The following is a 14,443-nucleotide window of genomic DNA, read 5'->3' on the forward strand; positions in this document are numbered from 1 at the left end:
TGCTCCTAATAACTGAGCTGTCCCAACAGTGCCATCCCCGTTTATTTTTTACTTTTAGGGGCTGTTTTATCATGGTTGGTGCAGGACCACTTTTGGAGGTTTTCTGTGGTCTGCAAGCCAGGCCTGTTAGGACAGAACCCAGCTGGCTCAGGTTGGCTATTTGGAAAAGCTGAAGGGATGAGGTGGTCTTCAACTCAGGGAGAGCTTCTATGCCCCTGGGAGGAGCTCTGCTCAGGGCTGCAGCAGAACTCGGGAATTCTTCCCAACTTAAACCTTTTCTGGACTTGGGGTTTGTTGTTGTTTTTTTTCTTAATGTGTGTGTTTGCGCATGTTCTTTATGCCTTTTGATCTTGCTATGTGGCTTCAGGTGGCCTTGAACCAAGTCATTATCTTAGTCACTGATTTATTGCTATGAAGATATATCATGACCTAGGCAACTTATAATAGAAAACATTTAATTATTATAGTGGTGGGGAAGATGGCAGCATGCAGGCAGGCACTGGAGCAGTAGCTGAGAACCACATCCTGATGGCAGGCAGAGAGACTCTGGACTTGGCGTGGGCTTTTGAAACCTCAGCTCTCAGCTCAGCTACACAGTCCAACAAGGCCACACTTCCCACTCTTCACACAGTGCCACTCCCTGGTGACTGAGCTCACGTATATGAGCCTATGGGGCCATTCCTACTCCAACCTCAGTCATCCTGCCTCAACTTCCCAGTTCACATTATCAATGTTAAAGTAAGGCCTTTAATCCCAGCATCCAGGAGGCAGAGGCAGGTGGATCTTTCTAAGTTCAGGCCAGCCTGGTCTACAGAGTGACCAGCGGAATAGATTTGTAACCCACAGTGAGAATGATGTCCCAAGTGAGGTGGATTTTGAAGAGAAGGAACATAAATCTAAGTCCCTAAATCTTATGGTTCCTTTCCTGGTTAAGCTTTGGACTTGGTGTTGCCCTGTTGTGACTTCAACTGACCTCAGTTCTTCTGGTTGTTTCTCTTCATCTGCAAAAGTTAGGAGTGCCTGTTTGATTTGATGCATGCTGACTGAGAGGACACAGCCTACTGGACTCTAACATAGAAGGGGACATGACAGCCTAGGAATTAGTGTGGTCACACTGGGAGCCCTGCCATGCAAGGGGCACAGACCTGGTGCTCAGGAGAGATCATTCCAAATGTGAGGCAAATCAAGTAGGAGCTGGCTCTGTTCTCTGGGTGATGAGTTGGATTTAAGAATGGAAGAAAGGTGGTGGTGGTGCGTGCCTTTAATCCCAGCACTCGTGGGAGGCAGAGGCAGGCGGATCTCTGTGAGTTCGAGGCCAGCCTCGTCTACAACAGCTAGTTCCAGGACTGCCTTCTAAGCAACACAGAGAAACCCTGTCTTGAAAAACAAAACCAAAAAGAATGGAAGATGGGTGGGTCTGTGTGTGGTGGAAAATGAATTTGACTAGGAATGGACTAGGTTTTCTGAGATCTTAGGCTATGCACACAGTTGCTTGCTGTGATTCTGTTTATTTTAACAGCCCCTTCTACAGTCCGTTCACTCAGAACAGTTTGAGTAACTGGACCAGGGGGATGAAGCAGTCAGCTTTGTACATTAGCCACTGAGTCAAGCACTTAACTGTATACTAGATGGCGCTTTGATGATCACTTATCTGGTTGAATCGTGGTGTTTGGAACTAGTGTGCAGTATTTTTTAAAGATTTTATTATGTATAGTGTTCTGTCTGCATATATGCCTGCAGGTCAATAGAGCGCATCAGATCTCATTACAGATTACTGTGAGCCACCATGTGGTTGCTGGGAATTGAACTCAACCTTTGGAAGAACAACTAGTGCTCTCAATAGCTGAGCCATCTCTCTGGTCCTGAGAATACTTTTAAAAAGAGTTCCAAACTGTTTCTATTTGGGACTTGGGAGTTGATGGGTTTATTTTGGTTACAAATTAATGTTGTTCTGTCCCCTTTGAATACATGGGCTTTTAGGTTTGTCTTGTAATAGTTTTCTACAAACTGGCATGTGCGTGCTTCGTCCTATCCAAAGGCTCTACTAGAATTCATCATGGTTTCCTTCAGGTGTTTGGAAATGAGATGAAATTGACTGGTTTGTTTCCTACAAGGTCCAAGTGTAGCAGGCAGGACTGCCTGGCCCTGAAGGTGAAGCCTCCAAGGAGGCCGACTCAGATTCAGGGGGGAATACAAACGGTGTTTGTCATCTTCCATTTTCAAAAGAATAAGGGAATAGGTTTTGAATTCTATTTACATTTGGTTGCTTAGAAATCCTGGGTAAGTTGCTTAACTGACCTACAGTTTTCTGTAAAATGAAAGTAATCCCACCCTTGAGTGTCTAAAGCACACTGTGAGAACAGATGTAACTACTGTGTTACTGAGTGGTGTGCCTGCTTCAGGTTTTTTGAGAGCATCACTGCAAACAGAAGACTACCTGGTGACTTACTGCTGGGTTGGAGCATGCATTTGTGGTCCAGAGAGAGGCATGGGGGCAAAGGCAGAGGCTAGAAGTGTTTTCCTGCTTAGAAGCTCACAGGAATGTTTGGATGTCAGGAGGAGCCATGCATAGTGTCTGGAACAACAATCTGCGCGTGGTCCAGATGTGGGCTGTTGTTAGAAGTGACATTCCACGCGTGGTCTAGTTGTGAGCTGTGGTTAGAAGTGACAATCCACGCGTGGTCTAGTTGTGAGCTGTGGTTAGAAGTGACTGTCCCATACATGGTCTAGATGTGGGATGTTAGAAGTGACAATCCACGCGTGGTCTAGATATGGGCTATTGTTAGAAGTGACATTCCACGCATGGTTTAGATGTGGGCTGTTGTTAGAAGTGACAGTCCACGCGTGGTCTAGTTGTGAGCTGTGGTTAGAAGTGACAATCCACGCGTGGTCTAGTTGTGAGCTGTGGTTAGAAGTGACTGTCCCACACATGGTCTAGATGTGGGATGTTAGAAGTGACAATCCACGCGTGGTCTAGATGTGGGCTATTGTTAGAAGTGACAGTCCACGCATGGTCTAGATGTGGGCTATTGTTAGAAGTGACAGTCCACGTGTGGTCTGTTTGTGAGCTGTGGTTAGAAGTGACAGTCCACGCATGGTCTAGATGTGGGCTGTGGTTAGAAGTGACAGTCCACGCATGGTCTAGATGTGAGCTGTGGTTAGAAGTGACAGTCCACGCATGGTCTAGATATGGGATGTTAGAAGTGACATTCCACGCGTGGTCTAGATGTGGGCTTGTTAGAAGTGATGAGATGGACTTGCATTTTAGAAACAGCTTCCAGACCTTGAAGAAGGCTGAGGATCCTGACCCTGAAGCTTGGAGTTTGAATACTTGGGTTCTCTGCTGCTGCTCCTAGCAGCTGCCTGGAGCCAAGGAGTTCCTGGGCTGCTGAGGGCCAGGCTGCCAGCGGCAGCGCAGCTATAAGATTTATGTCACCTGGAGCCATAAGTCTGTCAGCTAACACCAGAACTTTAAGTATTTTGCTGTCAAGACTTGGAAGTAGAGAGTTCTGAGATGCTGGCACTGAAGCACTGAGCACGAGAACTCACACCCTCACATTCTCTACCTGGCTAGAGAGAAGTCCCAGCCACCTCACAGGTCACATCTGGAGACTTGGACCTCTGCGAGATCTTGGCAGTCTGGCTCTCTCCCACTCGTCTTCTAAGGGAAGGCACTGGAGAAGGCAGCATCAGGAAGAGCGCATAGTGATCTTGTCTTTACCTCTTTAGGGCAGAATCATCTAGATTTCTGTAAGCAGGTTATGTTAAAGGGGTTTTCTTACCAAGTATTGTTCACTGCTGCCCACACTCAGGTACTCAGGTATGCTAGAGGACAGTGGCTTCTGGATGGACTGGAGTGGACGAAGGGTAGGAAAAGTACTTGTTTGGTATTTGAGAGACATAGTGGACAGGTGCTCTTGTTTTTTAGGGTCTTTATGGCTCTAAGTGTAACCATTCTAGCGGGAGGGGGAAGGGCACAGTGCAGAAAAACCCAGGAAGCTAGAAAAGCAGAGTGCTGGGCACGTGCCTCACAGGAAGGAGACTGGCCCCTCCCCTGCCCTTGATCTCACGCCTCTCCTTGGATCAGCGAGCTCGTTTTATTGCTACTCAAAGCCATCCACTTCCCTCGCCACTCAAATCCGCACTCTTACAACTTCATACTCTTCTTCATCATGGACATCTAATGCCCAAGAAATGAAGATTCCCACCTCCTCTCACCCTGTAAGCTAGAAAATGACTGAGCATGGTGAACACTGGAGCACAGGTGAGCCTGTGGTTGGCCAGCAGCCATCATCTTTCCCTCCGTCTTCCAGGTGCTCCAGCCACAGAGAGCCAAGCTCTTCAGAAATCCCCACCCCCCCACAAGGTAACTGGCACAGCACAGGACTCCAGCCAGGGCGCGCAAGAGTGTTGAATTAGGAGCGGCGGGCTGCGTCCCTGGCACCCAGCCGCCCACATGGCTAGCTTATGCCTGAAATAACAACACACAAACTGTATTCATTTAAACACTGCTTGGCCCATTTCTATCTAGCCTCTTCTAGGCTAACTCTCGCACCTGGACTAGCCCATTTCTAATAATCTGCTGTAGCCCACGAAGTGGCTTACCAGGGAGCTTCTAGCCTACGTCCATCCTGGGTCGGAGCTTCATCGCGTGTGTCTGCCCAGGAGTGGAGCATGGCGTCTCTGCTTGAGGCGTCTTACCTCACTTCCTCTTCCTCCCAGCATTCTGTTCTGTTTACTCTACCCACCTATGTTCTAAGCTATGAGCCCAAGCAGTTTGTTTATCACTTAACCAATGAAATCAACAGATTGATATATGACACTCCCACATCACAAGAGCCATGTCCACTCCTCCTCTACTAGGAGTATTCTTCCCTTACAATTTTGAGGCTAGGGAGATGGCTCGTTGGGTAAAGTGTTTGTTGCAAAAATGAGGACCTGAGTTCGGATGCCCAGACCTGCACAGATGCTCAGTGTGGGGCTGGAGAGATGGCTCAGCGGTTAAGACACTTGTTCTTTGATTGCCAACACCTACATGGTGGCTCCCAACCATCAAAAGAAAAGAAAAAAAAAGCCAGACTGGTGTAGCCTGTGTCTGTTAACCCCAGTAGTGGGGCAAGAGGAGATGGAGTCAGGGGGATCCCAAGTGCTTGCTAACCACCTAGTCTCAAAAATGAAGTCTGCACCAGGCGGTGGTGGCACATGCCTTTAATCCCAGCACTCAGGAGGCAGAGGCAGGTGGATCTCTGTGAGTTCGAGGCCAGCCTGGTCTACAAGAGTTAAGTTCCAGGACAGGCTCCAAAACTACAGAGAAATCCTGTCTCGAAAAACCAAAAAAAAGAAGCTTGAGAGCTGGCAAGCTGGCTCCACTGGTAAAGGCACCTTCCACTTGACCCGGAGACCTGAGTTCAAACCTAGCTCCATGTGAAGGCAGAAAGAAAACTGACTCCAGGAAGTAGCCCTCTGGACTCCACACATCTGTTGGTGCTCAAGTGCACACAACGTTACACAAACGCGGGCTAGAGATAAAGCTCAGCTGTTAAAAGCATTTGCTATTCTTAGAGAGGCCCAGAGTTAGGTATAGCACCCACGTCAGAGGCACCACGCACAAGCACCTGCTGACCACAGCCTCAAGCAGTTTACACGCCCTCTTCTGGTCTCCATCTGCACCTACGCATACACATATACCCACACACAAATAAAACAATCTTTTTAAGAAGGTGAAGAGCAATAGGAAATGACACTGACATCCACCTTTGGCCACTTACACGCATAGGCATACCTGCACACATATGTAGACACCACACACACACGTGTGTACACACACAAACACAACCAGGATTGTAGATGAGTGGTAGGTTACTTGCCTAGGACCTGGTTCCATCCACCGCATTCTTAACCTACACTCAGAGAGACAGACACAGATCGCCAGAAATGTTAACCAGCATCTTACTGTTATAAGAAGAGCCGCTTGTTGGCTCCTGGCTGCTCAGCCCTGAAATAATCACACAGACTGTATTAATTAAGACACTGTTTGGCCAATTAGCTCAAGCTTCTTATTGGCTAACTCTTACATATTAATTTAACCCATTTCTAGTAATCTGTGTGTCGCCATGTGACTGTGACTTACCGGGTCAAGTTCCTAGCGTCTTGTCTCTGGAGGGGCTACATGGCTTCTCTCTGACTCTACCTTCTTCCCCCCAGCATTGTTTAGTTTTCCTCGCCTACCTAGGTTCTGCCTTGCTATATGTCCAAAGCAGTTTTTTTTTAAATATTTATTATGTATACAATATTCTGTCTGTCTGCGTGTCTGCCTGCAGGCCAGAAGAGGGCACCAGACCCCATTACAGATGGTTGTGAGCCACCATGTGATTGCTGGGAATTGAACTCAGGACCTTTGGAAGAGCAGGCAATGCTCTTAACCGCTGAGCTATCTCTCCTGCCCCCCAAAGCAGTTTCTTTATTAAGAAGAAATAGTAATCACAGCGTATAGAGGGAAATGCCACATCACCTTACACTGTCATAGAATGTGACAAACTAGAAAACAAATGAACTGGATGGGGTGGAGCAGGGACTCACTTTTTTGCCTAGTGTGGCCTGGAACTGCTATGAGGGTGACCTTAAATTTGAAGTCCTCTTGTTCCATCCTCCCGCAACCTCCACACCCCACTGCGAGAACTGCAGGTGTGCGGACCCCACCATGTCTAGCTGAAAAATAGGGTTATGGATGGGGCCCCGGGACACATAAACAGCAGATTTAGAGATGTCAAATGGTAGCTAACCTCAGGTCTACTAGATTCATGAGCTGTTTTGCTGATGCACCAGCGTTGGCAACAGTGCTCTAACAGCTAAAGCCTGCATGGCCGACAGTCGGTCCTGTCACTGTGCCCTTTCCTGCATTCGTTCTGTCCCTGAGGCTTTTCCCCATCTGCTCCGTGTTTCTTTTGCCTCGATGACCAGGAGTGGCCACAGCCTGGCCCAGGAGCCAGCTGCCCCCTTGGCCAAAGCCCAGGTCTGATTCCTTTCTGCTTTTGCCCTCCAGCCTCTGAGAACCCAATCAGAGGATTGGGGGTAAGAAGGAAATGGGAAAACCTCTGTCTAGGCACACTTATTTTTCCAGCCAGGCTTTTCTGCTGCCTGCATAGTCGATGCATGGCATAGACAAGACCTTTAGCAGCAGCCGAGCAGGGAGGCAATGGCTGCTCTCATGCCAGTGACCCTCCAAGTTAGGATTTAGGTGTATTGAAAGAGCTGCGGGAAGGCCTGTTTTTTGTCCTGCCCGGCTCCCATATGGTTAGCTTTACACCCGAAATAACAACACACAAATTGTATTCATTTAAACACTGCTTGGCCCATTAGCTCTAGCTTCTTACTGGCTAATTCTCACATCTAGGTTAACCCATTTCTCTTAATGTGTGTAGCACCAGTCTTCCCGGGAAAGATTCAGCATGTCTGACCTGCCGGCTGGCTTCATCGCATCTGCCCCAGAGAGGAGAGCTATTGAGTCTGAGCTCACTTCCTCTTACTCCCAGCATTCTGTTCTGTTTACTCCACCCACCTAAAGGCTGGCCTATCAAATGGGCCAAGGTAGTTTCTTTATTAGCCAATGCCCTTCCCCCTCAGAGGTGCATCCCAAGAAACCGCCCAGAGGCTTCTGAGCGCATGCTGTCCCCTGGCATACTCTGAAGACAGACTCTCCCTCTCTAAGCGTCTCCATTTGGAACTCAGGTAGGACGGCACCAGAGCCCTGAACTTTTCAGCTGCTTGCCTTGCTGCTGCCAAAGTCCAGGTGAACAGCCTTGATGAAATGAGCCATGATGAATCCTACTGGTGAGCATGGTGCTCACCTGCCTGTTTGGGCTGGGAAGGATAGGAAGCGACTGAGTACCTGGGGAACATGGTCTCACGATTCATGCATCTTTGTATATGCCTTTACTCTTTCAACAGGCTTTGGCTCGTCCCCAGTTCCTCCCTCCCTCCATCCCTTTTTGAAGACTCTCTCAAAACCCAAGATTATAGGACTGCATCACAATGCCCAACTTGGTTTTTTTGTTTTTAAAAATAATTTCCAGGGCTGAAGAGATGGCTCAGAGGTTAAGAACACCAGCAACCACATGGTGGCTCACAACCATCTATAATGAGATCTGGTGCCCTCTTCTGGCCTGCAGGCATACATACAAGCAGAACATTGTACACATAATAAATAAATAAATCTTTAAAAAGCAATTTCAAAATGCATGTATCAAGTAAAAATCTGTAATTCCTGTTCCCATGGTAGATACCTTTGTGTAGAATAGGCCTTCACTGCTCCACAAGTAAAAGGAAACTATATTTTTGTTTGTTTTTGAATTGTCATCTTGATGCAATGCTTGGGTGAGCTAAAAGGGAACCTTGGTTGAGAAACACATCCACTAGACTGGCCCATAGACAAGCCTGGGCATTTCTGTTTTGTTTTTCAAGACAGGGTTTTTCTGTGTAGCCCTGCCTGTCCTGAAACTCTTTGTATACCAGGCTGGCCTCGAACTCACAGAGATCCGCCTTCCTTTGCCTCCTGAGTGCTGGGATTAAAGATCCCAGCTACATTTTTTTGATTAAGGACTGATGTTAGCTAGAGGGCACAGGCCGCAATGGAGAGTACTGCCCATGGTCAACGGGCCTGGGTTGTATTAAAAAAAATAATAATCAAGCCGAGCAAGCCACTGGGAGTTTTGTGCCCTGGTGGCAAACATGTCCCCAAAGGCTGAGGATGTGGTTCAGGGAAAGTGTCTATCCATCAGATAGAAAGCCCAGGTCTGATCTCAGCACAACACACAACCAGGCATGGTGGCACACACCTGTAATTCCAGCACCTGAGAGGTGGGGGCAACAGCCTCAAAAACTCAAGGTGAGTTTAAAGCCAGTTTGGGCTATATGACAGTCTGCCTTAAAACAAAACAAAATAAAACCATACAACAAAAGCAAAAACAAAACAAAAACACAAAACCAAACAAAAGTAAAACAAAAAACTCCATCAAACAAACAAACAAAAAACCCAAGACCAAGACAGTAACTGATTATGACAAACTGAATGGGCATGGTGCCCCACCCCAACTACAGGACTTCCTTCACAGGGCACTTTATATGCCAATGACTGGTTCTCAACCCGCGGCTTACAACCCTTTACAGGCTTTAAGACCATCTGCAAATCCTATATTTACAGTACAACTCGTAACAGTAGCACAGTTATAGTTATGAAGGGGCAACAAAAATATGTTATGGCTGGGGGGGGTCACCACAACATGAGGAATTAACTATTAAGGGGTCATAGCATTAGGAAGGCTGAGAACCACTACTCCAATGTTTCCTGGAAGCTGGCTTGAGCGAGAGGCTGGGAAGGACGATCAGAGCAGGGGCTAAGCTGGGGACAGTACTTGGAGCTCCCAATCACCAGGCCATCTTCCATAGCTGGGCGAGGGCCAGGGGATTTCCTGCAGGCACCTGAACAGAAAGGAGGAGAGACAAGGCAGCCGCTTTCTAGTAGGTGTGGAGACAAAACGGCCCTGGGAGAAGCAGCAGAAAAAACAGCTCCAGCAGCTAGATAAAAAGCAAGGCACTGCAGTCAGCTCCTTGGGCTTTGCAGACAGACATCTTGCCTGTCAACATCATATCCAATGGCTACTGATGGCCACCAGTTACCCTGCCGGTGTGACTCAGTGGTCACGGCTACAAGCCCGTGGATACGTTAACCAAATGGCACTAAATAGCTGCTGGCAGATGGCTAACCCGCAGGGAGGCCATGGCAAGAGGCTGGCAGGAGTGTCCCTCTCCCTCACTTGGTTTAATCACACATAGAAGCTGGGCACAAATCTGCCCTCACTCCTGGGATTGCACCATACTTTCTGTCCTTTTAAAAAAAATTTTTTTAATTGTGCACGAGTATTTTGCCTGCATGGACATCTGTACCACACAAAATGCCTTCTACTCCCAGAGGCCAGAAGAGTGTCAGATCCCCTGGGGCTGGAGTTAAGACAGTAGTGAGCTGCCATGTGGGGGCTGGGAATCAGACCTGGGTCCTCTGCAAGAGCAGCCAGGGCTTTTTTTGTTTCGTTTCTCTGTGTAGCCTTGGCTGACCTGGAACTCATTCTCTAGATCAGGCTGGTCTTGAACTCAGAGATCGACCTGCCTCTTGCCCCCCAAGCTGAGATTCCAGGCGTGCACCACTGTCACCCGACCCAGCCTGTGTTTAGTTTAAGAACTGCTGGCATGCCGTGATCCTTCAGTCGCACCACCTCCTGTCCCTGGGTGCAGTTTGTGGGGATACAAGTCACCTGGGCACCTCCCCTGAAAGACAGGTACTCAGAAGAGATGCCAAGGGGGAGCCTGAGGCGGAATGACAGTGTGCTTGCGGCTCAGGGCCATGGCTGTTTGCTGCTGTGATATATATATATATATATATATATATATATATATATATATACACACACACACACACACACACACACACATATATATATATATATATAATACTTTCCCAGATGGTATAAATGCTACACCCTGTGGGTACTCTGGGAGGCCCTGGGGGCGTCTTTGAAGCTGGAGAGTGGACGCTGTGTGGCCTACTAATGCTGTTGCCAGACGCCTCAGCCAGTCCCACGGAGAGCTTTGATGCTGGGGTAGCCCTTCAGAGACCCAGAACTGGCAGAGCAGAGTGGGCCTTGTACTTCCTCACTGTGCGATGCTGGGATATTCACCCCCCGTGGGGCCATTAATGAATTAATGATGACGCCAACATTATTTTAAATTATTTATTTTTCTGTAGCTCAAATCACAGAATAGTATGATACAAGTTTTCTCAAGCTCAACACTCATTTCAAATGTTTTCTTCTTTTACAGTACGGACAAAGATGTGTGAATTGATGAAAAACTAACTCAGAGCTTATTAAAACTAACTCAGAGCTTATTAAAACTAATGCTTCCTAGGCACGCCCTGAGCTTCTGTCTGGAGTGGGTGCAGGGAGTGAAAAACTTTAAATTCCCTGTCTGTTCTGGGTAGGTGGTCCCTGAGCCACCCATCGTGGAACACTGCTTAAGACTTGTTGGTTACCTACTGGAAGGCATTTCAAAAAGCACAGAAATAAGTATACAGAAATAGCTCTTCTATAAAAAATCCCATACAAAAATAATAGTATTTATGCAAAGTTTGAGATACTACGAAATAATGTATTAGCCTGTGTACTCAACATAGGAAGGAAAGTCTCTAAGAGGCAGACAAGATGTGTTTTCCTCTTACCTCGTTCCAACTCCTTAGGGCATGACACCAGCCTATGCTTCACGCAGAAAAAGAACAAAGTTACACTTTTCTGGAGACATGAGCAGAGCCAAGTGTCTCTAAGTGGAAAGTGGGCCACCTGGTGATCTCAGCCATCTCCTCCCTTCTGTCCAGGTACAGCGTGGCAGGGCAAATGGGCACCCAGGCGCTTCACAGCGCTGGTGGGGGTCCCCAGAACTCAGAATGTTGTCCTACACTCATGGAAAACACCTGTGCCACATTCACAGGAGTGGCCGGTCACTGGGACATTTATGTACGAAGAAACAAAACCAACCCTGAGGAGTCTGACCATGCAGAACCAGGCCACCTTTGTATTCAGATGATGTCTGAGGGGGAGAACTGAGTTTGGAGTCAAGCCTGGCAAAGTGACGGCCTCTGAAGCCCAAATAATTTGGTTGGAAACAAGCCACTATGGCCCAGATGGCAACCCCACCTCTCTAGTCCCTACCAATGTCCAGAATCTATTGTGACTGTGACCATCTGCACCTGGGGTCCTGAGAGGTCCAGGCTGACACTGCATGGCAGGGCTTGGAGAGATCCCCTGGGTTCCTCAGATTGTTTTGGCACTCGGCAAGACTGTCGCTGTCTGGATGGCCCATGGTGAAAGTGTACTTTACAGTAGGCAATGATGCCCCAAGGAAGAGACAAATTGGAGTGGACTGCTACAGAGGCTAAGGGATGCTGGGTCATGAAGCTCTGCATACTTCCATCTCTGAGGGGGTCCCAAGAAATGTTCTCCCTTTCTGAGACCCTAGTAGAGAATACATAAACCCCAACTCGCCAGTGTGGCCAGAATGCTTCTAAAGTAGCTTTCTAAGCAGGACCACTCCACTCTGCTAGGATGACAAGGAGCCATGGCACTGGTTCTACAGGCAAATATATTCCAAGATCTCACCTTATCTGAAAGAACTATACAGAACAGACAGCATATACGAGGAGCTTTCCTGCCCTGACTCAGTGAGGGGTGGCCATCTACCAGGCCAGTGTTTGTACTGTAACACATGTCAATGGTTTCTGTACTAATCACCCCCTTAGCATATTGTGAACATAGATATATGTGGGAAAACTGGATCCTACAAACTAACTTCAGATATTTTGCTCATATTTAAGAGGCAAGTTCCTGAGGCTTGTCATAATTTATAAAGGCTTTTTAGCAATAAAAAAATTAAAGGAAGAATGTTGCATTGAGCTCCCCCTATTGAATGATGTAGTGTTTGGCTCAAGTACAGGATAAAAGGATATCGGTGAACCGAACTAGTGAGCAGGAAGGCACATTCTGAGGATCATTTAGGTGACATGATGTGCACAGCAGTATTCAAAGACTGTGCATTAATGAGCATTAGTGCTTGGAGGCAATTATTCATCAAGGTGTAGAAAAATAGGAAGCCCCAAGGGAAGCTGGTTCTAAGGAATCTAGTCTGTATTTCACCAAAGTCAGTCAGTCCCAGTGCACCATGAGGACCACTTCCATGTGTTCAATTCACAAACTACATCTTTAAGAACTAGCAACCTAGAGAACACAGGTCAACTCTCCAGCTCGGATCACTGGCCTGCGGTGTAGGGTCAGTTCAAGGGAATGAGGCTGATTGAGAACTTCGTGGGCTTGCTACCATCCTCACCTGGCTTGTGCACACAAAAGCCAGCAAGATTTGGTATTTTAACACCCTCCCCACAAACAATCCCTGCTCAATGCTTACCACTAAGAAAGACAATGTCAAAGCCCTCTGCGGCAGACTGAGTGAATAAGGACAGCCCATTGTGTTGAGAGTGAGCTTATAAAACAGGCTTCTTGCTCTGGGTGTGGTTACAGCACAAACAGCTGAAGCCATTCTCGTCACCTGCTTAGTCTGTCACTGTTCAGACTGTCTCAGAGCATAAATCACATTGTACTTGGAACAGTTTCGATGCTTCTGACAAGAATTTGGTTTAGATGTAGAATGCAGAGTTAGGGTGCTATGTGGGGATACAGTGGGCCATTTCCATTTGGATTATCTGATGGGGTATTCTTTTTGAGGACAGATTGGGAATTGTCTTCCAAAAATGATAGTGTACTGTTACTGCTTTGATTATACATTTTGCTAACAAGAGTTTTCCTCACTTATTCTGGCAAAATGGCAGATTTTTCTCCTTACCACTTCTTTAAAAGAATCAAAGAAGCTGCAGAACACATGGCCACCAGCCTGTTTTCTGGGGGATTGTTTAGAGAGAGGAGGATTCTGTTGAGTCCCTTTCTTCCCATGTAAGGCACAATGAATGCAAACCCGAGCAGATTTCAGTAGGGGACAGGCAAGGGGAGTCCTCTAATCACTGAGGACCTGAGCAGCTTGCAGCCTGTGAAATGTTACTCACATGGCATGTGGAGGCCAGAGTCAGCTGCCCATGTGGTCAGGAGGGTAGAGCGGACTGACAATAGTGCTACACACTTGAGAAACTGAACCTCAGGAGGGGAAAGCTTCTTGAACACACCAAGCATGTGCCCAGCACTTTTAGGGTAGGTTACAACTGTGTGTAAGGATCCTATGTGCCCTCCTACAAAGAAACATGGATGCTATGACCACAACTTAACTCTTCCCCTTCCATTTTGATCCTGTTGGACCTGGAGGGATGTGTTTAGGAAGACGGAGACCACGGTTCCTCCTTTCCAACATCTCAGTTTAGGCTCTTCAGTTTTCCTCACTCTGTAGCCCTGGCTGCTTCAGACTGACCCTTCTGCCTGTCTAGGATAACAAGGAAATGTTACCCTCTTGGCTCAATCTAGGTTTTTTTTTTCCAGGCAAAGTGCTGCACTAGCAGCACCTGATGACCACAGTGGTCATAGAGGTTGACAGCAGGACATACTGGTAGCTAGCATGGCCAGGGGTGGGGGCACACAAAGACTGAGTCCTTGTTGGCGACACCCCATACAAGGATCTCAGGCAGCCCAGGTTGGCCTTGAATTAGGTCTGCAGCCAAGGCTGACTTTTAAATCCTAACTTTCCTGCCTCCGTTTCTCAAACCCTGGGGTTAGAGGCACTGACACGCCCAGCATGACAGCTCTTAGAGCCCATGCTTTGTCAACTAAAGCGTGCAGCGGCAGGAGTGAGAACTCCTGCAAGGATCTGCTGCCTGGTAAAAGGAATGGGTGTAAGGCATGCA

This window comes from Microtus oregoni, unplaced genomic scaffold (assembly GCF_018167655.1).
Source record: "Microtus oregoni isolate MIOR12 unplaced genomic scaffold, Mior012 000028F_ref0000031, whole genome shotgun sequence".
Classification (NCBI taxonomy): Eukaryota; Metazoa; Chordata; class Mammalia; order Rodentia; family Cricetidae; genus Microtus; species Microtus oregoni.